Source organism: Schistocerca americana, chromosome 3 (assembly GCF_021461395.2).
Source record: "Schistocerca americana isolate TAMUIC-IGC-003095 chromosome 3, iqSchAmer2.1, whole genome shotgun sequence".
NCBI classification, from domain to species: Eukaryota; Metazoa; Arthropoda; class Insecta; order Orthoptera; family Acrididae; genus Schistocerca; species Schistocerca americana.
In genome coordinates this window covers 201,988,200-202,014,846 of record NC_060121.1, presented here as the reverse complement: position 1 = coordinate 202,014,846, position 26,647 = coordinate 201,988,200, and positions in this window count along the sequence as shown.

Below are 26,647 nucleotides of genomic sequence, written 5' to 3'. Positions count from 1 at the left end.
CAGCGCGGTTCTGGACTGAAGCACCTAGAACTGCTCGGCCACAACGGCCAGAAATTCTGAATGAAGAGCGTTTGGCTGCCAAAAATGTTTGTGGGAAACCTTCAGTCATTAGCGTAACACAATATTATCGACAGATCTCTCACAAAACCAAGGACATTTTGTTTAGAAAGGATGTCTCTCTCTTAAGAGTTGTCAGGCACGTTTCCTTTGGTATTTCGACGGATATTACCGATTTAGTTTCTTGCAACGTGTATCTGGAGTCAGCCGAAGCAAATACTGCTCAATACGTCTCTCATGTGACGCCCACCGTCGATGGAAAGCGTCGGTGGACGTTGTATGAAAGAATAATCGCCATTTGTTTCCGCTTATTCCAGTCACACTTTGCAAAAGCGACATTGCCAATATCTGCCGAAATATCCACAAAAATGCGCCAACTACCAATCGGAGATATACCAGGTATAGCCAGGCAGTCAGTGGATACAATGATAATTTCTAGACTCTCGTGGTGGGATTGGATATGCAGTTGAGTGTAGGAAAGCAAAAGAAGAACTACTGAACTCCATTCTAACAAGTTCAGGTACAAAGGACAATCCAATAGCATCGTAAACATACAAGGAAACCTGGATGACGTAGATATTCCTGTCAGTTGCCAGATCGAACTAAAACTGCTGAACCTAAACTCCCGAGACTGATAAATTATCTATCAAAATCTAAAATAAAAGAAAATGCCGCTCGATTAGTCAGTCTTGGATAGTAAGATATAAAACATTCCTCGAGCAAATAGCACTGCGCAGTGTTTGGAAGAAATACTCGGTCGTATCCATCTCAAAGACGCCTCGCTGATCATCAGATACCGTCTGTTATATGTAACGTCACATTTCATTATCACTCTCACACCTTCCCTATCACGTAGATATTGTGAAAGTTGTATATGTCCTCCAACTGTATATTCACTAGTGGTTTGTTTTAAATACAAATGATGGTGCCTCATCATGGTCTTCCCTTTTCTTCCTTGGAAGCGTTCCTTCTGAACGGTTGGATTCCGAAAGGTCATGTAATTTTTTCCGCCCCCCATGAACCATGGACCTTGCCGTTGGTGGGGAGGCTTACGTGCCTCAGCGATACAGACAGCCGTACCGTAGGTGCAACCACAACGGAGGGGTATCTGTTGAGAGGCCAGACAAACGTGTGGTTCCTGAAGAGGGGCAGCAGCCTTTTCAGTAGTTGCAAGGGCAACAGTGTGGGTGATTGACTGATGTGGCCTTGTAACAATAACCAAAACAGCCTTGCTGTGCTAGTACTGCGAACGGCTGAAAGCAAGGGGAAACTACGGCCGTAATTTTTCCCGAGGGCATGCAGCTTTGCTGTATGATTAAGTGATGATGGCGTCCTCTTGGGTAAAATATTCCGGAGGTAAAATAGTCCCCCATTCGGACCTCCGGGCGGGGACTACTCAAGAGGATGTCGTTATCAGGAGAAGGAAAACTGTCGTTCTACGGATCGGAGCGTGGAATGTCAGATCCCTTAATCGGGCAGGTAAGTTAGAAAATTTAAAAAGGGAAATGGATAGGTTGAAGTTAGATATAGTGGGAATAAGTGAAGTTCGGTGGCAGGCGGAACAAGACTTCTGATCAGGTGACTACAGGGTTATAAACACAAGATCAAATAGGGGTAATGCTGGAGTAGGTTTAATAATGAATAGGAAAATAGGAATGCTGGTAAGCTACTACATACACCATAGTGAACGCATTATTGTGGCCAAGATAGATACGAAGCCCACACCTACTACAGTAGTACAAGTTTATATGCCAACTAGCTCTGCAGATGACGAAGAAATTGAACAAATGTATGATGAAATAAAAGACTTTATTCAGATAGTGAAGGGTGATGAAATTGTAATAGTCATGGGTGACTGGAATTCGGTAGTAGGAAAAGGGAGAGAAGGAAACGTAGTAGGTGGATATGGATTGGGGCTAAGAAATGAAAGAGGAAGCCGCCTGGTAGAATTTTGCACAGAGCACAACTTAATCATAGCTAACACTTGGTTTAAGAATCATGAAAGAAGGTTGTAAACATGGAAGAACCCTGGAGATACTAAAAGGTATCAGATAGATTATATAATGTTAAGACAGAGACTGAGAAACCAGGTTTTAAATTGTAGGACATTTCCAGGGGCAGATGTGGACTCTGACCACAATCTATAGGTTATGAACTGTAGATTAAAACTGAAGAAACTGCAAAAAGGTGGGAATTTAAGGAGATGGGACCTGGATAAACTGACTAAACCAGAGGTTGTACAGAGTTTCAGGGAGAGCATAAGAGAACAATTGACAGGAACAGGGGAAAGAAATGCAGTAGAAGAAGAATGGGTAGCTTTGAGGGATGAAGTAGTGAAGGGAGCAGAGGATCAAGTAGGTAAAAAGACGAGGGCTAGTAGAAATCCTTGGGTAACAGAAGAAAAATTGAATTTAATTGATGAAAGGAGAAAATATAAAAATGCAGTAAATGAAGCAGGCAAAAAGGAATACAAACGTCTCAAAAATGAGATCGACAGGAAGTGCAAAATGGCTAAGCAGGGATGGCTAGAGGACAAATGTAAGGATGTACAGTCTTATCTCATTAGGGGTAAGATAGATACTGCTTACAGGAAAATTAAAGAGACCTTGGAGATAAGAGAACCACTTGCATGAACATCAAGAGCTCTGACGAAAACCCAGTTCTCAGCAAAGAAGGGAAAGCAGACAGGTGGAAGGAGTATATAGAGGGTCTATACAAGGCGATGTACTTGAGGACAATATTATGGAAATGGAAGAGGATGTAGATGAAGATGAACTGGAAGATACAATACTGCGTGAAGAGTTTGACAGAGCACTGAAAGACCTGAGTCGAAACAAGGCCCCCGGAGTAGACAACATTCCATTGGAACTACTGACGGCCTTGGGAGAGCCAGTCCTGACAAAACTCTACCATCTGGTGAGCAAGATGTATGAAACAGGTCAAATAGCCTCAGACATCAAGAAGAATATAATAATTCCAATACCAAATAAAACAGGTGTTGACAGATGTGAAAATTACCGAACAATCAGTTTAATAAGCCACTCCTGCAAAATACTAACACGAATTCTTTACAGACGAATGGAAAAACTAGTACAAGCCGACCTCGGGGAAGATCAGTTTGGATTCCGTAGAAATACTGGAACACGTGAGGCAATACTGACCTTACGACTTATCTTAGAAGAAAGATTAAGGAAAGGCAAACCTACGTTTCTATCATTTGTAGACTTAGAGAAAGTTTTTGACAATGTTGATTGGAATACTCTCTTTCAAATTCTAAAGGTGGCAGGGGTAAAATACAGGGAGCGAAAGGCTATTTACAATTTGTACGGAAACCAAATGGCAGTTGTAAGAGTTGAGGGGCATGAAAGGGAAGCTGTGGTTGGGAAGGGAGTAAGACAGGGTTGTAGCCTCTCCCCGATGTTATTCAATCTGTATATTGAGCAAGCAGTAAAGGAAACAAAAGAAAAATTCGGAGCAGGTATTAAAATCCATGGAGAAGAAATAAAAACTTTGAGGTTCGCCGATGACATTGTAATTCTGTCAGAGACAGCAAAGGACTTGGAAGAGCAGTTGAATGGAATGGACAGTGTCTTGATAGGAAGTTATAAGATGAACATCAACAAAAGCAAAACTAGGATAATGGAATGTAGTCGAATTAAGTCGGGTGATGCTGAGGGAATTAAATTAGGAAATGAGACACTTAAGGTGGTAAAGGAGTTTTGCTATTTGGGAAGCAAAATAAGTGATGATGGTCGAAGTAGAAAGGATATAATATGTAGACTGGCAATGGCAAGGAAAGCGTTTCTGAAGAAGAGAAATTTGTTTACATCGAGTATAGATTTAAGTGTCAGGAAGTCATTTCTGAAAGTATTTGTATGGAGTGTAGCCATGTATGGAAGTGAAACATGGACGATAAATAGTTTGGACAAGAAGAGAATAGAAGCTTTTGAAATGTGGTGCTACAGAAGAATGCTGAAGATTAGATGGGTAGATCACATAACTAATGAGGAGGTATTGAATAGGATTGGGGAGATGAGAAGATTGTGGCACAACTTGACCAGAAGAAGGGATCGGTTGGTAGGACATGTTCTGAGGCATCAAGGGATCACCAATTTAGTATTGGAGGGCAGCGTAGAGGGTAAAAATCGTAGAGGGAGACCAAGAGATGAATACACTAAGCAGATTCAGAAGGATGTAGGTTGCAGTAGGTACTGGGAGATGAAGAAGCTTGCACGGGATAGAGTAGCATGGAGAGCTGCATCAAACCAGTCTCAGGACTGAAGACCACAACAACAACAACATATAATTTTATAATGCAAACTTAAATGATATTACAAATATTTACTTCAATAATTTATCATTTGGTTCAACTCTTCTCATAACATTTCTTTAAACACATTTTCAGAAAATTAAGTGTTTACGACGATCGTCTTAATACGGCGATGCACTTGATCGACCGTCAGTGTCACGGCTTGAAGTGCAAATTACACGATCAAGGGCTAGGACCTGCAACCACTTAGATTTCACTTCCACGGTGTCCGATATTATTCTGCAGAGTCATCTTGCCACTAAGTCAATATAGATACTGAAATTCCTAACATTATTTTCACTGTCACGCATCGTCGTGTTAAGGATGGGCCGCTAATACAGATTTTACAAATGTATGTTGCTACTGTCATCAGCATAATCGCACTTTCGCACTTTTGGCTACATTATACCTTATGAACAAGATTTAAAAAATTAACTTTCAGGGAAAGTGTGGTATCGATAGTAACGATGCCACATAGTTCGAAAGGTTGGCACCACTACGAGAGACACTGACGACAGCACCCTCTAGCCGGCGCTGTCTAGCTCTACGAGCTCCGCGACTGCTTCGACCCATTTCATCAGGTGCAGACAGCCAGGACACTTAGCTTCAACATCGCACTACCGAGAGATTAGTACCTGTTCCGGTTCCTTACCCACGCGCTGCCTCCCAGGCGGGATACAAAAGAAAGAGCAATTATATGTACATACTCATAAAACGTAGTAACGTATCTCTAGGACAACCGCAGTGGATTCCGAAAACACTATAATTAGGAATTAAATTTGAACTTTTCTCATGTGGCATTTGGCAACAGCCTTGCCGCAGTGGATACACCGGTTCCAGTGAGACCACCGAAGTTAAGCGGTGTCGGGCGTGGTCGGCACTTGGAGTGTGACCATCCAGGTCGCCATGCACTGTTTCCATTTTTCGGGGTGCACTCAGCCTCATGATGCCAATTGAGAAGCTACTCGACTGAATAGTAGCGGCTTCGCTTAAGAATACCATCTTACGACCGTAATAGCGGTGTACTAACCCCACGCCCCTCCTATACGCCTCCTCCGCTGAGGATGACACGGCGGTCGGATGGTCCTGGTAGGCCACTCGTGGCCTGATGACGGACTGCTCATGTGGCATTCTGAAAGCACTAGATACAATCAGGCAACCAGATAAAACAATTCTTGACATCTGAAAAGCATGTGCCTCAGCACAACATTTACGATTATCAGGCAAAGTACGACTGTATGGGATATGAAACGAAATTTGGAACTGTACTAACTATATTTGAGTAGAGAGGAGGCAGAATGTTATTTAGATGGATACTTAGGTGCAGATGTTGTTGTAACATGAGCGTGCCTCAGGAAGTGTGCTGGGATCCTCGCAGTTAGTGTTGAATATTAATGATGTGGCTGACAATATTAATGGTAACCAAAGAATTTTCACAAATTTCGAAGATTACCAACATCCTGGCATGAAAATAAACGCCACAAGAAGCATAACTCCTCGATGTCGCTCCCATCACTTGTGGCTGTCGGAGCGTGTGGCGTGCGACGGTCAAGTTGCTGTCCCAGCAAAGTCTGGGACGTCTCCAGAAACGCTTTCGCTGCTCATCGGGCCTCAGTACGAAGTGGGACTCATCATCGAAGAGAATTGTCCTGTCAATGAGATTCCAGGTCGAGGACTTCGCTCAAGACGCACGGACAGCTGAGGAACACCAAAATCACTGTGGCCTGCCATATGGCCCGACAGCCGGGAGATATGGTCTGGGGTGTCATTTCATTTCATGTCAGCACCCCTTTGGTTGTCAACCGTGGCACACTAGCAGCAAAACGGTATTCTTGTTGTGGTCTTCAGTCCAGAGACAGTCTCGATGCTGCTCTCCATGCTATTCTATCCTGTGCAAACTTCTTTATCTCCGAATAACTACTGCTAGCTACATCATTCTGAATCTGCTTAGTGTACTCATCTCTGAGTCTACCGCTACGAGTTTTACTACTGACGCCTTAAGAATTTGAAGGAGAATATGTCCACGATATTCCATGCCCCGTTTTCTTGTACTTAATGGAAGAAATTTTGGGCTTACATTTCAGATTGATAATGCCCGCCCATATAGTTTCTGCTGCTTTTGTCAGTGCCTGCTAAACTCTAGCTTGACCAGCGAGGTCGTCGGATCTTCCCCCCCTCCCCCCCCCCCCCCCCCCCAAATGAGAACGATGGGAGCATTATGGCAGGGAGTTCCAACCACTTCGAGAGTTTGACAGTCTAACGTACCGACTGGACAGACGTCGGCACAATGTCCATCAGCTGGACATCTATGAATCAATGCCAAGCAATTAACTTCTTGCGTTAGGGGTAGAGTTGGATCAATGCATTGTTAAGTTCCTCAATTGGTGAAGCTCTTCCTCTTGAATAAATGATCCAACTTTTCTAAAACTGTAATCATTTGTTTGTTTGTACACACACATCACATCTAGCGATTTCGGTACCAGTGGTGAATTCCTTCGTAGAGCGTCGTTCTTCTCCTTTTTTCCATCGTGTAGGGTACATGTGATATAGCTTGGTCACACCGCTAATGCTTTGTTACGAAACGAAGTTTTTATAAGCAATAAAACAACAGCCTATGGTATGTCGAAGAACGATAGCTCCTACCTGTCTTTCTGTAACGTCTACACGTTCTCCCACCTTACTCCAGTGACTCCAAACTAAGTTGGAGGGTCACATGACCGCTATCACCAGCTTTCGAAGCTAACCTGCGTACTCTTGCTTGTGGGTGACTAACCTTTCTTCCAGTGAGCTTATATATTAATAAACCACTTGCCTGATAATAAAGGATCGCTGTTCAAACTTTGCATGGCAGTAATGAAGGTAAATTACACAACTACACGAGAAAAAAGTAAAGAAAAACAGTAACTTAGAACGATCGTGCACACCATCGGTGGGTATGTTAACCACTTGGGTTACTATATTTGGTTGAACTCGCAGCAGAGACTTCGTTACCTGGTCTGGTTGCTCTGCGTGTCAAATCGTGCGATATTCAGGTTTATGGTCCTTGCGGATGTGGCAGTCGCCCTAATTTGGACAGTACTGGTAAATATCAATACTTGATACTGATACAAGACCGCATTCCATAGATGTACGAAGTAGCTGGTTACTATGGAGATGGCAGACGATGATCTCCGGCAGTGTCCATTGAAGCGGCCGTAAGAATATTCAAATGAATAGTAGAGAACACCCCATAGATGCATTCCCAGGATGTAAATAAACGATATGCGTTGGTTTAAGTATTGATCTATACTAAATAGTTGTTGATCTTAATAAGCTAGATAACATTAAAAAGATTTATAAAATCTCACTATATTTTGGTAAAATGTACAATAAAAAAAACACTCTATGCACGTCAGTTTACAAATCGAAGAATGTCAGACGCCTTGTACGAAACTGAGTCATCGTTAGCAACTGCTGTTTTTAATTCTTCTTTAAATGGGTGCCTCAATTTGTTTTCCTCTGCCACCAGAAAAGCTAACGCACTAAACTTCCTCACTGCCAGTCCAAACAACCGGGCTTTTGTGTCTGTTAATTAACTGATCATCTTTGACTTTTGCTCATCCCAGAAACCATAAAATTTTCCCTTTTACTGTCAGACTGGTAGATCTAATTTTGCAGTCTATTCTGAACTGTCCTCGGAATCGTTGTTTCAGGAATGTTCAACTGAACACTGCCTTTCGTAAACTCCATTGCATTTCACATAACAGCTATCTGAAAATATGGCAGTATAGCAGTGTGTCCTAGAAGTCACAGAATAGTAGGAATATTAGGAAGTAAACACTAGGAAATAATGCTCGCTATCTGAGGCAGAACGGAACCTCGGTCCGTCCAGCCCCGATACATTCCGCCCCTACCTGTGAGGCCAGGTACAATTCCAAATCCTCAAAGCGCTTTGGAAAAAAAAATCTTCAAACCGCATTAAAATAAAAGGCCTAGCATGAGTTTTGAAATTCTAAGGAAGAGAAAAATATACATAAAGTGTTTTAGCTTAACGTTCAGACAAAGAGCTACTAATATTGCGATATTTACACGAAAAACAGGAGCAACCACATTTGTTGATGTTGTGGTCTTCAGTCCTGAGACTGGTTTGATGCAGCTCTCCATGCTACTCTATCCTGTGCAAGCTTCTTCATCTCCCAGTACCTACTGCAACCTACATCCTTCTGAATCTGCTTAGTGTATTCATCTCTTGGTCTCCCTCTACGATTTTTACCCTCCACGCTGCCCTCCAATGCTAAATTTGTGATCCCTTGACGCCTCAAAACATGTCCTACCAACCGATCCCTTCATCTAGTCAAGTTGTGCCACAAACTTCTCTTCTCCCCAATCCTATTCAATACCTCCTCATTAGTTACGTGATCTACCCACCTTATCTTCAGCATTCTTCTGTAGCACCACATTTCGGAAGTTTCTATTCTCTTCTTGTCCAAACTACTTATCGTCCATGTTTCACTTCCATACATGGCTACACTCCATACAAATACTTTCAGAAACGACTTCCTGGCACTTAAATCTATACTCGATGTTAACAAATTTCTCTTCTTCAGAAACGCTTTCCTTGCCATTGCCAGTCTACATTTTATATCCTCTCTACTTCGACCATCATCAGTTATTTTACTCCCTAAATAGCAAAACTCCTTTACTACTTTAAGTGTCTCATTTCCTAATCTAATTCCCTCAGCATCACCCGATTTAACTTGACTACATTCCATTATCCTTGTTTTGCTTTTGTTGAAGTTCATCTTATATCCTCCTTTCAAGACACTGTTCATTCCGTTCAACTGCTCTTCCAAGTCCTTTGTTGTCTCTGACAGAATTACAATGTCATCGGCGAACCTCAAAGTTTTTACTTCTTCTCCATGAATTTTAATACCTACTCCGAATTTATCTTTTGTTTCCTTTACTGCTTGCTCAATATACAGATTGAATAACATCGGGCAGAGGCTACAACCCTGTCTCACTCCTTTCCCAACCACTGCTTCCCTTTCATGCCTCTCGACTCTTATAACTGCCATCTGGTTTCTGTACGAATTGTAAATAGCCTTTCGCTCCCTGTATTTTACCCCTGCCACCTTCAGAATTTGAAAGAGAGTATTCCAGTTAACGTTGTCCAAAGCTTTCTCTAAGACTACAAATGCTAGAAACGTAGGTTTGCATTTTCTTAATCTTTCTTCTAAGACAAGTCGTAAGGTTAGTATTGCCTCACGTGTTCCAACATTTCTACGGAAACCAAACTGATCTTCCCCGAGGTCGGCTTCTACCAGTTTTTCCATTCGTTTGTAAAGAATTCGCGTTAGTATTTTGCAGCTGTGACTTATTAAACTGATGGATAGCAAACACATTATTTGTACGATATTTAAAGATATTATACATCGGCTTCATACAGTCAATAACCAAAACATTATGACCACTGGCCATCGCAACACTGGATGCCGCCTAGTGCCGCTGCGGGCACGTGACAAGGTAGCAAAAGTACCCAAGAGGCTCAGACACGTACGATAGATCACGTTAGCGGAGATATGGACTGCAAATGGGGATATCCATTGAAATAAGTGACTTTGACAAAATACAGATTATTATCGCGCAGAACCTGTGAACGGCGAAGCCAGTCGAATGTTCATGTGCTGCTATGGTGAGCATATATGGAAGAGGAAGGAGGACAGTGAAACAACCACAAGGAGCTAAATGGTTGAATATCCACGACTTTTCATAGAGTGTGGGATTCGGAGGCTCGTCTGCTCCGAAAAGCAGGATAGATGGTGACTTGCGGCATGTCTGCCGAAAGAGAATAATGCTGCTACGCAGAGAATGTGCTTTGGAGCACACCTTTCATCATACATTGTTGAACATGCAGCTCCGCAGCAGACCATCCCTACGTGTTTACATGTTGAGCAACGGCATTGTCAATTACAATCGCAGCTGGCACGGGACCATCGGGATTCGTCGATGGACACGCGCCGGCCCTTCGGATGTATCAAATTTTTGGTACGCTAGGTCACTGGTCGTCCCCACAAACGCCGGCCGTTGTGGCCGAGTGGTTCTAGGCGCTTCGGTCCGGAACCGCGCTGCCGCTACGGTCGCAGGTTCGAATCCTGCCTCGGGCATGGATGTGTGTAGTGTTCTTAGGTTAGTTAGGTTCTAAGTCTAGGGGACTGATCTCAGATGTTAAGTCCCATAGTGCTCAGAGGCATTTGAACCATTCGTCCCCACAAACGCCGTCATCGAGGTAAACGGCGGCTCTAAACGTGCAGCGGGATACAGACGCAGGCTGGTGCTAACAGTGTTATGCTGCGCTTGCATGGGACTAGTGGTAGTAATGCTGACGGCTGCGAATCACCCGCTTCCCTTCATGCTTGATGTCTTCCCTAACGTCGATATCTTTCAGCAGTATTATCATCTGCGTCTTGGAGCCAGAACCGTGCTACACTGGTTTGAGGGGCATTAAAGCGAACTCACGTTGATATCTCGGCGACCAAATGCGACTGATGTAAATGTATGGAACCCGTCTGGGTAACTATCAGGTCCCATCAGTGCGTACCCAAATCAGCGGCCAGTTATTAACGCGAATTACACGACCCGAGAGTAGACATCTAATATCACATACCTCCATAAACCTACTAATCAACTGTGGGATCCCTGTTACGCAAAATCAGTGATGTATTTCGTTCGAAAGACGGACGATGTTCAGGATGTTGTGGCTCATCGATGTGCAAAGCGTTTCGTCTGGACAACATTTCCTGAAAGTGATTGTAGAGTGCACCAATTTGGAGCCAATATGAACCCCTGGTTCCGTTCTGCGCCGTGATTCCGTCCTGCTCCGGCTTACCCAAAGTGATGACAAATAACCCACCTATTATGTAGTGATCTTACTTGTTATGTCAACTTTGGAAACTAACTGAAAGCGATGCAATGAAAGTGAAGAGCAGTCTAACCAAGTTTTGTCGCCTGCAGCTTCTGTTCCTTTGGCAGCAGCTGATGTAAACAGATGCAATACCGGCCAACAGTCATATTCCATCTCTAGTATAAACTTATTTTGTACGAACCGTCGGAAAAGTGTAATAAAATAAATCAGCGAAAACCCTTTACTACAACCACCCCATATTATTTATCTATCGTGACAAATGAATTTTCCTTTGTGATTGACAGATTCATGCATCTTGAAATATGCATAAATTTAATTGCTATAACTATTTTGCTATTTTTCGCTAGGTGATGGGCCAAATTTCCACAGTATGTCATGTGTTTGTATAACTAAAATATGGTTCAGATGGCACTGAGCAGTATGGGACTTAACATCTGAGCTCATCAGTCCCCTGGAACTCAGAACTACTTTACCCTAACTTACCCAAGGACATCACACACATCCATGCCCGAGGCAGAATTCGAACCTGCGACCGTAGCGGTCGCGCAGTTCCAGACGGAAGCGCCTAGAACCGCTCGGCCCAGGGGACGGTTTTGTATTACTACCTTAATTACGAAATGAAACTATAATGTTTGTCAGTAATGATACTGTTCCGCTATTTGAATTTGTGATAGATAGGGCGATGCCTTTTTAAACAGCCATCCCTAGTTATTTGTCTGTAAAACCATCGTTTAATTGTATAATGAGTGTTGGGATGATGGTTGGTGAGTAAGCCTTTTGGTAACTTTCGTTGAGTTTCTTTGTCTTGCTAACCCTCAGACTACTACAGACAGGCTGTCAGTATCAGCCAACTAAAATCCCGTTACTATGAAAAAGATCAGCCTCCATTATGCTACAATGTGATGAAACAACATCACATAGATCTTTTAATTTCATTTGTTTCATAAATTCGAGAATATATCGAGAGTATCGGAAAAAGATGTCGGTGAACATTTCATATACTCTAGTGCAGAATAACGAAAAGATAACGTTTTGTTACTGTTTGAAAAAGAATTTGATATCTGTTACATTATCTATTGCTCCACCCAGAGTAACGATGAGTAAGGCAGTAGTAAGTTCTTTATTTTTGTTTTTTTTGTTTTTGTAAACATTTCTGGAATACAGTGATCAATAGATTATTATATTTTGACTAAAGTTCAGTCTTGATCACACCATTTATGTTTCAATGACATAGGTAACCGGTTTTGGTTATTTTTACATACCATCATCAGACCCATGGCTCCCTTAGGATGGTAGGCGGAGCTCTCCTCAGCTGCTACGAACATCACGTGACTTCGTAGCAGCTGAGGAGAGCTCCACCTACCATCCTAAGGGAGCCATGGGTCTGATGATGGTTATGTAAAATTAACCGAAACCGGCTACTTATGTCATTGAAACATAAATGGTGTGATCAAGACTGAACTTTAGTCAAAATATAGTAGTAATTTATTTCAGAGATCTAAGGATAGTCAAATATTACAAATAAAGATGCTACAACGAAAACTTAAGGAAGAAAGAAGAAGTCAGGACGACAATATACTGTAGGGGACAAGGGGCTATTTTTAGGAAATACAGTGCGACATTGTGATTTAGTATGTTTCAGTGCGCGATGCTCCAGCCTCACGGCAAATGGCGGACGAAGGCCGGCCAGCACGTTATGCAGGTGACACAGTTTTGCAACGAGCGTCGGTGTGTGTGTACGTGCATGGCAGCCATCAGAGCGCAGCACTAGCAGAATTACGCAGGTGCGGGCTTCGTGTGGCACGGTTGCGTTAGCCAACTCATCGAGAACCTTCTAATAAACACGCCGCCGCGTAACCGGCGGATTCACCAGCGGCCTGCACTATTTAAGGGCGTCAGGGGTGGGTGTCGGCATTCCGTTCGACCGATTGGGCGTTCGGTCGCTGTCACGTCAACGTCATCAGTGACGCTGTCCCCGAGGACTGGCCGGCGGAAGGCGTTGGCCGCTGATGCACCGGCGACTCCCGGCATCGTCACGAGCAGCAGCGTCTGCAGGAGGCGAGCTGGGCCATGCCTCGTGCTGCTAACCTCTTACCGCCTGCACAGCCACTGACCGAGCGCGGCGTCGCATTCCCCAGACTGCGCGCATCAGCACGTCTCCACCACGACACGAGCGGTGGGGCTGAGCTACCGGAAAATGTATTAGGAGAACCAACAATAAAGAGGAAGACTGCTAAAAACAGCCACCTTCTTCTACCCAGCCATGCCCTACAACCTCGACCACGTCACCCGCTCCGGTCATCCTATTACAATACATAGATCTTGCCCGTCGAAGATTAATTATTTGAAACAATACAAAATTAAGATTTGTGCTACGCAATGATTGGCCAAGTGATGGTAGGGTAATGATGAATGGAGCAAATGGAGAAACATCAGGTCGCGATGCTAATACATACTTACGCTTTGCGAACTAAGATTATGTCAGCTTGAGTATCAGCATGTCCGTGGGTTTATATTGTGCTTGCAGAACATAGTTGGCCAATAATTACTAACAGACTGACTGATTTACATCACGTTATTACAAAAAATTTATTTCGTAATTGCATAAACGATCACTGCAGTAACATAATATCACTTTAATTTATATATAGCAATTTACTGGCATATCATTGCCGATACTAATCATTAGAATTATATTCTATTTTTATTCTTTTTATCTAGATTTTAATTCTGTTTTAGGAAGATTATTTTACCACCATTTAGTGGGATTCATTTTCTTCTAACCACTCCATTGCCTCATGACTTCTGCTGACCCAGCTGCTCTTGACCACAACACCTGGCTTCACCCTGCAGTTATCTGATCTACTTCCACCTATCATAACGTCCCAGATCTCCTGGTGCAATCCATTTGCCTTACCACTGTGCGGGTTCTCACTCAGGCGGGATATAGGTTACAGGATTGAAAAAACTACAACTGAACTCACCATGCTCTGTGTTGCCCCATGCAGATGTTGAATCTCAGCCAGCTCACGTTGACGAGCTACGCCTTATACTTGGAGACATAAGCAACAGAGAACCTGTCCCATGCCAAGAATTACTACCAGGTCCGTAGTTATAGATGGCTATGTCATTGTAACATTTAGTAGGTGTCAAAATGTATGGGTGGAGTAGGAGCATACATATTAGCAAGAGCAGCTTTTGCAAAATGGTAATGTAACCAGATAACTCTGCATGGAAACTGAGGCCAATAGTAGCATTTGCCAATGACGGCAATGTTGATAATCTGTGGCTCTTTTCATTCTGGTACGGCGACAGATCCTGGTTTTCTGTGATGATAGCGAGACTGGTAAGGGGAACTGCACAGAATAAAAAAAAAAGTTCCTGCTGAAGAATGTGGGGTATCGGTCAGATACATGTTGAGAAGTGCACTCTACTGGCCGAATGCAGTGGGGCGACGAGCGTTGTCAACTCAAACAATTGAAATGTTTCATAGTGTGTCAAGTACACAAAATGCCTTGTACCAATGATAAGATCTGGAGGACAGGAGAAAACATCAAGCTCCTAGTGTGGTGCCCAGCGTTAGGCCTGAAGGAGTATCCAAATTATAGTAAGGGCATCCCTAATTGTTCCTTAACAATTATACTGTTAGTGGAAGAGAGTTCCTGTGCATATGTAGGGGAATGCATTTCCGCTGGACATAAACGTAAATCTGTCACATAGTGGTGTTGCGTTTTTGTCTTCTACTACGCCCCCCCTCCCCCCCCCCCCCCCCCGGCCCCTCCCACGGTTAACCACGACAGAATCCAGATGGGTTGGGAATTTATTGGTATGTTTATTAAATTATCATTGGTTCGACCTCACGAGGTCTGTCGTCCAGGGTCGTCATAGTGAGAACTTGTTGCAGGGATGTACACAGAGGTGTCTTCGAATACAGTACACTTCCTCTCAGAGTTGCAGAGTGAGATATCTCCAATTTCAAACAGAACTCAGATGCCAGGACTGAAGAATTTGCAACCACTATTGTAGCAATCCTCAGATCTTGTTCATCAAATGATTCAAATGGCTCTGAGTACTATGGGACTTAATATCTTAGGTCATCAGTCCACTAGAACTTAGAACTACTTAAACCTAACTAACCTAAGGACACCACACACATCCACGCCCGAGGTAGGACTCGAACCTGCGACCGTAGGAGTCCTGCGGTTCCGGACTGTAGAGCCTAGAACCGCTCGGCCACCGCGGCCGGCATCTTGTTCATCACTAGAGTGGTAAGCATATGCTATATTTGCATTCACTGAGATGAGGCGAGCATCAACGTTGTGCTCTGTTGATCCATCTTTCACAGCCATCTATGCGATTAAGGGAAAGTACTCGCGCCTGTCCGCCATCCTGGGGCTAACTCATTAGCGTACTCCGCCACCAGTCGATTTATTTCTGCCATGTACCAACCTCCTGTGCCAATGCTCTATTACATGTTTACAATCACTTGTCCACAGACAATTTTATGTGCCCTTTATTCATTGGATAAAACCGTTTTGATGGCTCATAGCAGTAAATCTATTCGTTATAGTGATCTTTAGCTTCTTTTCGTAGTTTGATGGATTACGTTATCAATATGGTATATGTGAGCTGAAGTATAGGTATTTCGTACTTCATTAGCTCCCTGTTGGTAATTTAACGAGATGATTCACTTTCTTTGCACGACTTCGTTTACATTTAATTATAGTGTGCTTATGAGGGGAAAACGTTCTGTTACCTAATCTGCGATAAACATCTCGAAATAAAATACGCTGTTAAGAGACCAAATTTATGAGAGAAGACAATTAATTCGTGTCCATTAAAAGTCACTAAATGTTTGTGGCTTGACCTGTCTCGAAACAGCTCCCTAATTTCTCGAATCGACGTAAAAGTGTATGATTTTCACCTTTAAGGCACAACAGTTCCTCCACTAGGAAATTCAAGCGTATGCTTTCTTCTTCAAATATGACGCTACTACATCTTGCGCGTAACCATCACTCGACTAGTAGTCACTCATATAAATTTATTCGAGAACAAAAAAAAATAAATAGATAAATAAATAAAATAAAATAAAAAAATAAAATAAAGAAACACGAAACAAAATATTTTGTATCTTTCAAGCCACAACACCAGAAGTATAGGTTCCGGATGCAATACTCATGACATACGTAATGGAAAAAGAGAATCTATGTCTGGCTATATACAGAGGCATCTGTACACGCAGCTTAGGTGCCGTAAGTATTTTGTGACACGACTTCCATTCCTTTACCAGACACAAGCGACAATCATCATGAATTTACTAACAAATTCACTCAGCTGTATCAGAAATACGCTGACCTACAGACCGAAAAGCGAGTTGGGAGCCTAAATCCTAGCTAATGATGAGCTAAAACAGCTGATGAATCTCAGAGACACCGCACATCGGCGCTGAAATCTACTCCCTGTCCTGAAAATCATATCGCCTATTAGCAGATGCAGAATTAGTCCTTTATTCTGTGATAAATGATAAACTCAGACAGGTTCTGACATTAACGGACAACACAGACCAATTATCCTGTGCAAAAATCTGTGTTGTCCTGGCCAGCCAAAGTAAAAGCTGCAGCTGACACCATCATCCCAATAGAAGAAGTAAATCGATATTTCACATTACCTACAGCGACAGTTCGAGCGGAAACGACTCAAAACTTCTTTATAACTCCGTGGGGATAAACGGCGATAGTCACTAAAAGTTCTGTCTGAAGCAAATTACTGGCAATACCATATAGAAGTCCCTCAAGCGTATCTGATCGGTATTTATCGGACACGATGGTATCACAGTCCAAATAATGAGCTTCATTATTTAACAACTAAAGCCCACAGTAACAAATAACTTCAAGCTCATCTTACCCACAAGCGCTTTTCCTGCGACCTGAAAATAAGGCCTTCTCAACCCACTACCCAAAAAGGTCGTGGCCAGTGCACCCTCTGATAATCAGAGCCTACAATGTGTTGTCCACGGCCAGATGTTTAACTGCAGACTCACTACTAAATAAACACCAATGACGTTTCCACAAACATCGCAGCACAACATCGACAGTAACTAAAGTGACAGAGGACCCGAGTCAGCCATGGATAAGAAGTACGCGACTGTAATGTGCATCTTAGACTTTAGTAAAGCTTGTAACGCAGTCGACATTGGTATTTTACTTGCCGTTTAGCCAAAATTTCTCGTCAAGTACATTACAATGGTTTCGCCAGTAGCCGGCGTCTCGCCAATATTGCGTCAGTCCAGCAGCACGAAGCCGCTTTGGAGACTGAGTCAATGGTCCCCCAGGAATCGGTATTAGGTCCTGCTCTCCTTTCCATGTATATAAGTAAGGTATCAGCAGTTCTCTGTCCTCTGCTGATGACCCAGAATACAAAAGCAACAAACATTAAGACAGCTATCCAAAATTTCAGTGGTAACCTGCGTGCATTGCCGGAACAGACATGTAGTGTAGGCTTAAAGTTGAGTCCATAATAAACTGACGTGTTTTTGATTAGTCATTCTAGGCTTATTAGCCGAAATAACGGAAGACTTCAGCGTCTTTCATTCTAAACCGAATAAATATCGATAACTGTACCTCTAAAATGTTTGGGAGCGATATTGGGTCAAAAGAAAAACTGGTCTGAGAACGTAGCCGTAATGTGAATGGAGGAATCTGTATCCCTTCATGTTCCACAACACTTAAAAAGTCTTCTCTTATGAATGAAAAAAAGTTGTACAAATGTTTATACGCCTAATGATTAATAATAGCAATATAATCCTGCAATTTCTTTCTCAGAAGCGCTAGCGGCTCCTGAAACTGGTGAAGAACGCCTGCGGTCGATATATTTGTATATCTGACGTTAGACTCCACCTCATTCCAAGCACCTTAGCATTACTAACCTAGCTATTAACAGTCTAGAGCCGAGTTTCCATCCACTGTATGTACTCAGCCGATTAATGAATGTACTCAGTCCCTTATATCTCCCCCGACCGTAACACTCCTGTCTGAACAACACAGCAGAAACACTCGTTACCATCATTACACACTCCCTTCTGTACCACTCCATCACATTCCACTCCTTTTTTGGTAAACATTTTTGGAAAGCAGTGACCAATTAATTGCTATATTTTGACTAAAGTTCAGTCTTGATCACATCATGTATGTTTTAATGATATAGGTAACCGGTTTCGGTTCTATCTGTAAAACCATCATCAGACCTGTGGATAAATATTAAGAAATACTAGATACCAATCTTTAAATGAAAGTGTCTAATGATGTCAAAATTTAAAAAGATAAAATTAAATTAATTATACCCATGGCTCCCTTAGGATGGTAGGCGGAGCTCTCCTCGCTGCTACGCAGTCAACTGATGGTTATGAGTGCTGAGCGAGAGCTTAAATATGCAGAGGCTCCGCCTACTTCCTGTCACACTACTTCACAACTGCCAATCAGCGTTCATAATATGACGCCATCGTCAAAGTATAAAAGTAGGAAATACACTAATAACATAAAATTGATTCATTTATATGTCTGATTAACAGATAGTAAGTATGTCTACAGCTTATTTATATTTTGGATAAAAACTGTGAACTACGATGTGTAATAGTTGTGCCCTCTATGGGCAACCTTAATGCTATTACTGTGCCAGTTACATCATATATGTGAAAGTCCTTGGCGTTGTGGTATATATCGATTATACCGAGTCGCCTACATCACAATTGCATCTTTGTTGGATGCTGCAGAATCGTCTTATTTTAACTGTAGTTTTTATAGCAATATTCTTTATAGCAGTAGGGTAGCAGCCAAGAGTACATTCCACATTATGCATATCTAAATAACTGATGAGACTGCTGTTTAAATTTTTTAAAATGTTTTTAAAATCATCGATCTAATAGTTTTCATAACAATCAATGTCAATTTAATAATTTTTTTAAAGTTGTGCAGCATATTTTACATACATTGCTTTTGCCATGGGTATAACTAGTCTTATATTTTTAAAAAACAAAAGAGTAGATGCTTTTATTATAAAATTCCGTCAAAAAGGTCGTAATAATATTTTTCGCGAAAATCTAATTGTTCATTGAGCAGCATTGATTATTTGGTTTTCAAATGAGCATATATCTCGATTTCATCTAGCATATTCATAAGTAAGCCTTTATTTGCATAATGAAGAACTTGTAAATTCTGTTGTACTGTCCCCTCCGCATGATTATTGAATGCTATATGATGGCCAAATACAGACTTTGTTCGTGAGGTACCCGACGTATGTTCTTTGTACCTTACTGCAAAATTTCGACCTGTTTGGCCGATATATATTTTCTCACAGTCTCTACATTGAATCTTGTACACTCCTGATCTGGTAGATTTTCCATTATCTTTACTTACTTAATTTTTGTTGTAAAGTTAATGGCGGCCGGCCGGAGTGGCCGAGCGATTCTAGGCGCTTCAGTCTGGAACCACGCTACCGCTACGGTCGCAGGTTCGAATCCTGCCTCGGGCATGGATGTGTGTGATGTCCTTAGGTTATTGAGGTTTAAGTAGTACTAAGTTCTAGGGGACTGATGACCTCAGAAGTCAAGTCCCATAGTGCTCACAGCCATTTTGAACAGTTAATGGCATATCTGCGAAAGCAACAAAGATGTCAACCTTCGTTCCTGTACGCACTCCTTAAACACCTGTATCTAAGTATCCTTCTCCTAACTAGTTATTCTTCATTTCCCAAAGCACTAAGCTGATCCAGTTTATACAAATTTCCCTTCTCAGAACTCACTCGCTAAGAAAAACTCACGTTTGGACTCTATAAATACAGTTAATATCTTTCGCTATTATCATTATTATTATTAGCAGCCGCAGCAGCAGTAGAAGTAATATGTTAGAATTAACATTTTCAGTTCTTAGACACTACAAAGAGGCAGTACACAATAGATATTTGCAATGCTTTTACATACGTGTCAAATCACTATTAATTATATTAATAACATTAAATGATGATGGCGTCCTCTTGGGTAAAATATTCCAGAGGTAAAATAGTCCCCCATTCGGATCTCCGGGCAGGGACTACTCAAGAGGACATCGTTATCAGGAGTAAGAAAACTGGCGTTCTACGGATCGGAGCGTGGAATGTCACATCCCTTAACCGGGCAGGTAGGTTAGAAAATTTAAAAAGGGAAATGGATAGGTTGAAGTTAGATATAGTGGCAATTAGTGAAGTTCGGTGGCAGGAGGAACAAGACTTTTGGTCAGGTGAATACAGGGTTATAAACACAAAATCAAATAGGGGTAATGCAGGAGTAGGTTTAATAATGAATAAAAAAATAGGAGTGCGGGTAAGCTACTACAAACAGCATAGTGAACGCATTATTGTGGCCAAGATAGACACGAAGCCCACGCCTACTACAGTAGTACAAGTTTATATGCCAACTAGCTCTGCAGATGATGAAGAAATTGATGAAATGTATGATGAGATAAAGGAAATTATTCAGGTAGTGAAAGGAGACGAAAATTTAATAGTCGTGGGTGACTGGAATTCGAGAGTAGGAAAAGGGAGAGAAGGAAACTTTGTGGGTGAAAATGGATTGGGGGAGAGGAATGAAAGAGGAAGCTGTCTGGTAGAATTTTGCACAGAGCATAACTTAATCATAGCTAACAATTGGTTCAAGAATCATGAAAGAAAGATGTATACATGGAAGGACACTGGAGATACTAGAAGGTATCAGATAGATTATATAATGGGAAGAAAGAGATTTAGGAACCAGATTTTAGATTGTAAGACGTTTCCAGGGGCAGATGTGGACTCTGATCACAATGTATTGGTTATGAACTGTAGATTAAAACTGAAGAAACTGCAAAAAGGTGGCAATTTAAGGAGATGGGACGTGGATAAACTGACTAAACCAGAGGTTGTACAGAGTTTCAGGGAGAACATATGGGAACAATTGACAGGAATGGGGGAATGAAATACAGTAGTAGAAGAATGGGTAGCTCTGAGGGATGAAGTAGTGGATGCAGCAGAGGATCAAGTAGGTAAGAAGATGAGGGCTAGTAGATATCCTTGGGTAACATAAGAAATATTGAATTTAATTGATGAAAGGAGAAAATATGAAAACGCAGTAAATGAAACAGGCAAAAACGAATACAAACGTCTCAAACATTAGATCGACAGGAAGTACAAAATGGCTAGGCGGGGATAGCTAGAGGACAAATGTAAGGATGCAGAGGCTTATCTCACTAGGGGTAAGATAGATACTGCCTACAGGAAAATTAGAGACCTTTGGAGAAAAGAGAGCCACTTGTATGAATATCAAGAGATCAGATGAAAACTCAGTTCTAAGCAAAGAAGGGAAAGCAGAAAGGTGGATGGAGTGTATAGAAGGTCTATACAAGGGCGATGTACTTGATGAGAATATTATGGAAATGGAAGAGGATGTAGATGAAGATGAAATGGGAGATACGATACTGCGTGAAGAGTTTGACAGAGCACTGAAAGACCTAAGTCGAAACAGGGCCCCGGGAGTAAACAACATTCCATTGGAACTACTGACGGCCTTGGGAGAGCCAGTCCTGACAAAACTCTACCATCTGGTGAGCAAGATGTATGAGACAGGTGAAATACCCTCAGATTTCAAGAAGAATATAATCATTCCAATCCCAAAGAAAGCAGGTGTTGACAGATGTCAAAATTACCGAACTGTCAATTTAATAAGTCACAGCTGCAAAATACTAACGCGAATTCCTTACAGACGAATGGAAAAACTGGTAGAAACCGACCTCGTGGAAGATCAGTTCGGATTCCGCAGAAATGTTGGAACACGTTAGGCAACACTGACTCTACGACATCTTAGAAAATAGATTAAGGAAAGGCAAGCCTACTTTTCTAGCATTTGTAGACTTAGAGAACGCTTTTGACAGTGTTGACTGGAATACTCTCTTTGAAATTCTAAAGGTGGTAGGGGTAAAATACAGGGAGCGAAGGGCCATTTACAATTTGTACAGAAACCAGATGGCAGTTATAAAAGTCGAGGGACATGAAAGGGAAGCATTGGTTGGGAAGGGAGTGAGACAGGGTTGTAGCCTCTTCCCGATGTTATTCAATCTATATATTGAGCAAGCAGTAAAGGAAACAAAAGAAAAATTCGGAGTAGGTATCAAAGTCCATGGAGAAGAAATAAAAACGTTGAGGTTCGCCGATGACATTGTAATTCCGTCAGAGACAGGAAAGAACTTGGAAGAGCAGTTGACCGGAATGGACAGTATCTTGAAAGGAAGATATAAGATGAACAAGAACAAAAGCAAAAGGAGGATCATGGAGTGTACTCGATTTAAGTCGGGTGATGCTGAGGGAATTAGATTAGGAAATGAGACACTTAAAGTAGTAAAGGAATTTTGCTATTTGGGGAGCAAAATAACTGATGATGGTCGAAGTAGAGAGGATTTAAAATGTAGTCTGGCAATGGCAAGGAAAGCGTTTCTGAAAATGATAAACTTGTTAACATTTAGTATAGATTTAAGTGTCAGGAAGTCGTTTCTGAAAGTATTTGTGTGAAGTGTAGCCACGTATGGAAGTGAAACATGGACGATAAATAGTTCGGACAAGAAGAGAACAGAAGCTTTCGAAATGTGGTGCTACGGAAGAATGCTGAAGATTAGGTGGGTAGATCACATAACTAATGAGGAGGTATTGAATAGAATTGGGGAGAAGAAGAATTTGTGGCACAACTTGACAAGAAGAAGGGACCGATTGGTAGGACATGTTCTGAGGCATCAGTGGATCACAAATTTAGCGTTGGAGGGCAGCGTGGAGGGTAAAAATCGTAGAGGGAGACCAAGAGATGAATACACTAAGCAGATTCAGAGGGATGTAGGTTGCAGTAAGTACTGGAAGATGAAGAAGCTTACACAGGATAGAGTAGCATGGAGAGCTGCATCAAACCAGTCTCAGGACTGAAGACAACAACAACAACAACATCATTTTCTTGCTATTTAATGTATTAAAATTACTTTCATTTTTCAAGTAACTATGTCTAAAAATGTACTCACTGAGTGAAGCCCCTATTTAATGTAAGAGAGCGACGAAGATCAAAATCCACTCAGGTTGTTGTCTTCGTACGAGGGCATGCATACTTTTCACTGGTCTGCGTTAGGGCAAAATCCCTGGAAGAAGTTACAAGCTTTCTACAGGTTGATGAACAAGAAAGTACTGCAGATGAGTGTAATTCCAGCGATATACTGTATGCCACACATTTGTTCGATGTATGCTAATTTAATTTGTATTACAGAGAGTTCACAGTAGCCGTTAAAATAGGTCCGCCACCCTTTCGACATTTTCGCAGAGTTGATATTACGCTTCCAATTAACTTTTTGATTATCTACACAGCGGACGTGAACAGCATATTATGCACCGTTAGCTGACTCCACAAAGCTATTCTTGGGTTGAAATTTATAATTTCCCCTCTGACAACTACATGTGAATTTCTGGTAGTGACTGCAGATGTTTACTTTCATGGTGTTAATGCCCCACCTATTCATTTTCCATACCGGTGCTTCGTTCTAAAGAAGTACACTAGATCAGTGGTACCTGTTTGCTGATCCAAGGAAGACCGTCAGTGACAACGTGGCGTAACTAGAATCGTATGATAAATGACTGAAGTCGCTTTTACGTCTGTGAGCTTTGTGTTACTTTTTGGTTTCAATTCTTGGGAACGATTTCACATCTTTATCGTAAGGATTTTGATATTACACTTGCAGAACCGATTTCCGTTTATGGTATGGTTTGCACTTTGCTTTCGAGAGGTTCTGTGACGACAGAATAACTAATGGAAATTGAAAGTAAATGAACCTCTCGGTAGCGAGAGATTCAGAGAATGACATTCGTGAAAGGCTGATCAACGAGTAGCTAAAGTAGAACTACGAGATCTTGCTGAAGAATCTAACAAGTGTCGCATTCAGTAAATACCCCTACACGCGTGTGTAGTTCGTCCACTCAAAATATTCACAATCGTAATCGTCGTTTCGAAACGCCTGTGAACAGACTTTAATTCGTGTTATCGATTAACAACCATAAGTAATAGAACGGTGGGAATGCGTGCAGAGATTTGAAACGATGCGCTCGATGACGGGGAGAGATATATTTTTCAAAAAAATTGTAATATGGCGTTGCTCTTCAAAACCCTGCTGTCCGTCGGTACCTCGGACATAGAGAACTCTACAATTATTCCTTGATTGTGTGCAGAAATTCTCTTCTTCTGAACGACTGACTCGGTACTACTTCTATATAATTTTCAGTGTGTCTGAATGAAGGTTATCGAACCACTCACGGATTAGATCACATTATCAATTATGGGAGGTATTTTTACCGCGCCGGATCCTTCTTTAAATACCTCGTTGCCCACTCGCAACGTAGACCCTAATACTTCATCCTCTCACGACACCGGAACCTGCAGCAAATCTCTTCATTCCAAAAGCTTTTGATAATCAACGACGCTTACACACTTTTCTTGTTCAACTTTAATGTTCATTACACAGACTCGAATCAGTCCACATAACTTCACAGTACCTTGATGAAAGCGACTCAACTGCGTTTACAGAACAGAAATACAAATTATGTTTCTTAACATGTATTTAGAAGTGGAAAGGTTAGTCTGTGTAATCGCTTGTTTCTAGCAGTTGAATGATATTATATACCAATTGCAGGCGATGTTTAAAAATATCATCTCCACTGTAAAAGCTTTTTTTGGTTACTATTTCCACAGCCATTGTTACATATACTACAAAAAAAATACTTCAGAACACTAATGTCATATCTGTTGAAGTCAGTAACTTATCTACCGCGCGGGATTGGCCCAGCGGTCTGGGGCGCTGCAGTCATGGACTGTGGGGCTGGTGCCGGCAGAGGTTCGAGTCCTCCCTCGGGTATGGATGTGTGTGTTTGTTATTAGAATAATTTAGGTTAAGTAGTGTGTAAGCTTAGGGACTGTTGACCTCAGCAGTTAAGTCCCATAAGATTTCACACAGATTTTTGAACAGTAACTGATGTACATCTAGAGCCCCCGAAAGCCACCATACGGTGCATGTTGGCGGGTACGTTGTAACACTTGTAGCTAATTCCCTTCGTGTTCCACCCACCAATACAGCGAATTTAAACGACCCTCTATATACCTCCATATGATCCATAATTTCTCTCATCTTCTCTTCGTGGCTTGTATGCGGAATGTTCCTTGGCGGCAGTAGAATCGTTCTACAGTCAGCTTCAAATTCCGTTTACCTAAATCTTCTCAATAGCGTGACTCGTAAAGGACGTCGCCTTTCCTCCCGAGATTCCCATTTGAGTTCCCCAAGTACCTCCGTCTTACTTGCATTTTGACTGAACGAACCGCTAACAGATCCAGCACCCCTCCTCTGTCTTGATTCAGTTTTTGTGGGGAACCCAGAGAAAGAAGCACTACTCAAGAACAGGTCGCTCTAGTGTTCCATATGCTGTTTCCTTTAGGGATGACTAAACATAAGTCGGCCATTGGCCTTCCCAACTGCACTGGTAACATTTCATATAACTTTGCAGTGTTACTCCTAGATATCCAGTCGACATAACTATACCAAGTAGCATACCACTGACGATGCCTGCTGTATTCGACTATTAAGAAATTGTTTTTCCGAGTCATTTGTTTTAACTCACACTTTCTGCGTGTAGAACAAGCGGCCACTCGTCACACCAACTTTGTCTATCAGATCTTCTATATTCTTACAGTCACTCACCAACGACACCCTCCTATACAACACACCATCATGAGCAAACATCCGCAGATTACTGCTTACCCTGTCACGCCTGGGGCGCTCCTGACAATACCCTTGTCCCTGGTCAATCTACTAGCGTACCGTACGAAAACCACAATGCTTAACAATTGCGACGTTTCGAGGGAGTGCTGCGCAGATCTTCCATGATATATGCTCACATACATGCGTATCTGCGCCCACTGTTATGTGGGCTGATACAAGTGACTAAGTTATTGAATTATCGTGTTGAAACCACTTTCACAGCCACCTCTGTGCCGCGATTTATCCACTGCAGCAATTATATGGGCGCTGTAAACTACCGTTCTTAGGAAAGAAAGACCTATACAGAACACGGAAGTGAAGTTGCTAAACACGTCATAAGATGATAAAGCACGTATCAGAAATATACCAAAACATGTACCGTAGAAGGAAGGACATAACTAAATAATAGAAGGTTGGCTGAACTTGTAAAAAGAATGGACCCAGAAAGTTTTCCAGGAAAATTAAGTAACTGTAAGCTGTGTTTGAAAACATGATGGGAAATTTAATTTTTTTGAAACAATTTGATTATTCGTCCACTTCAAAGTA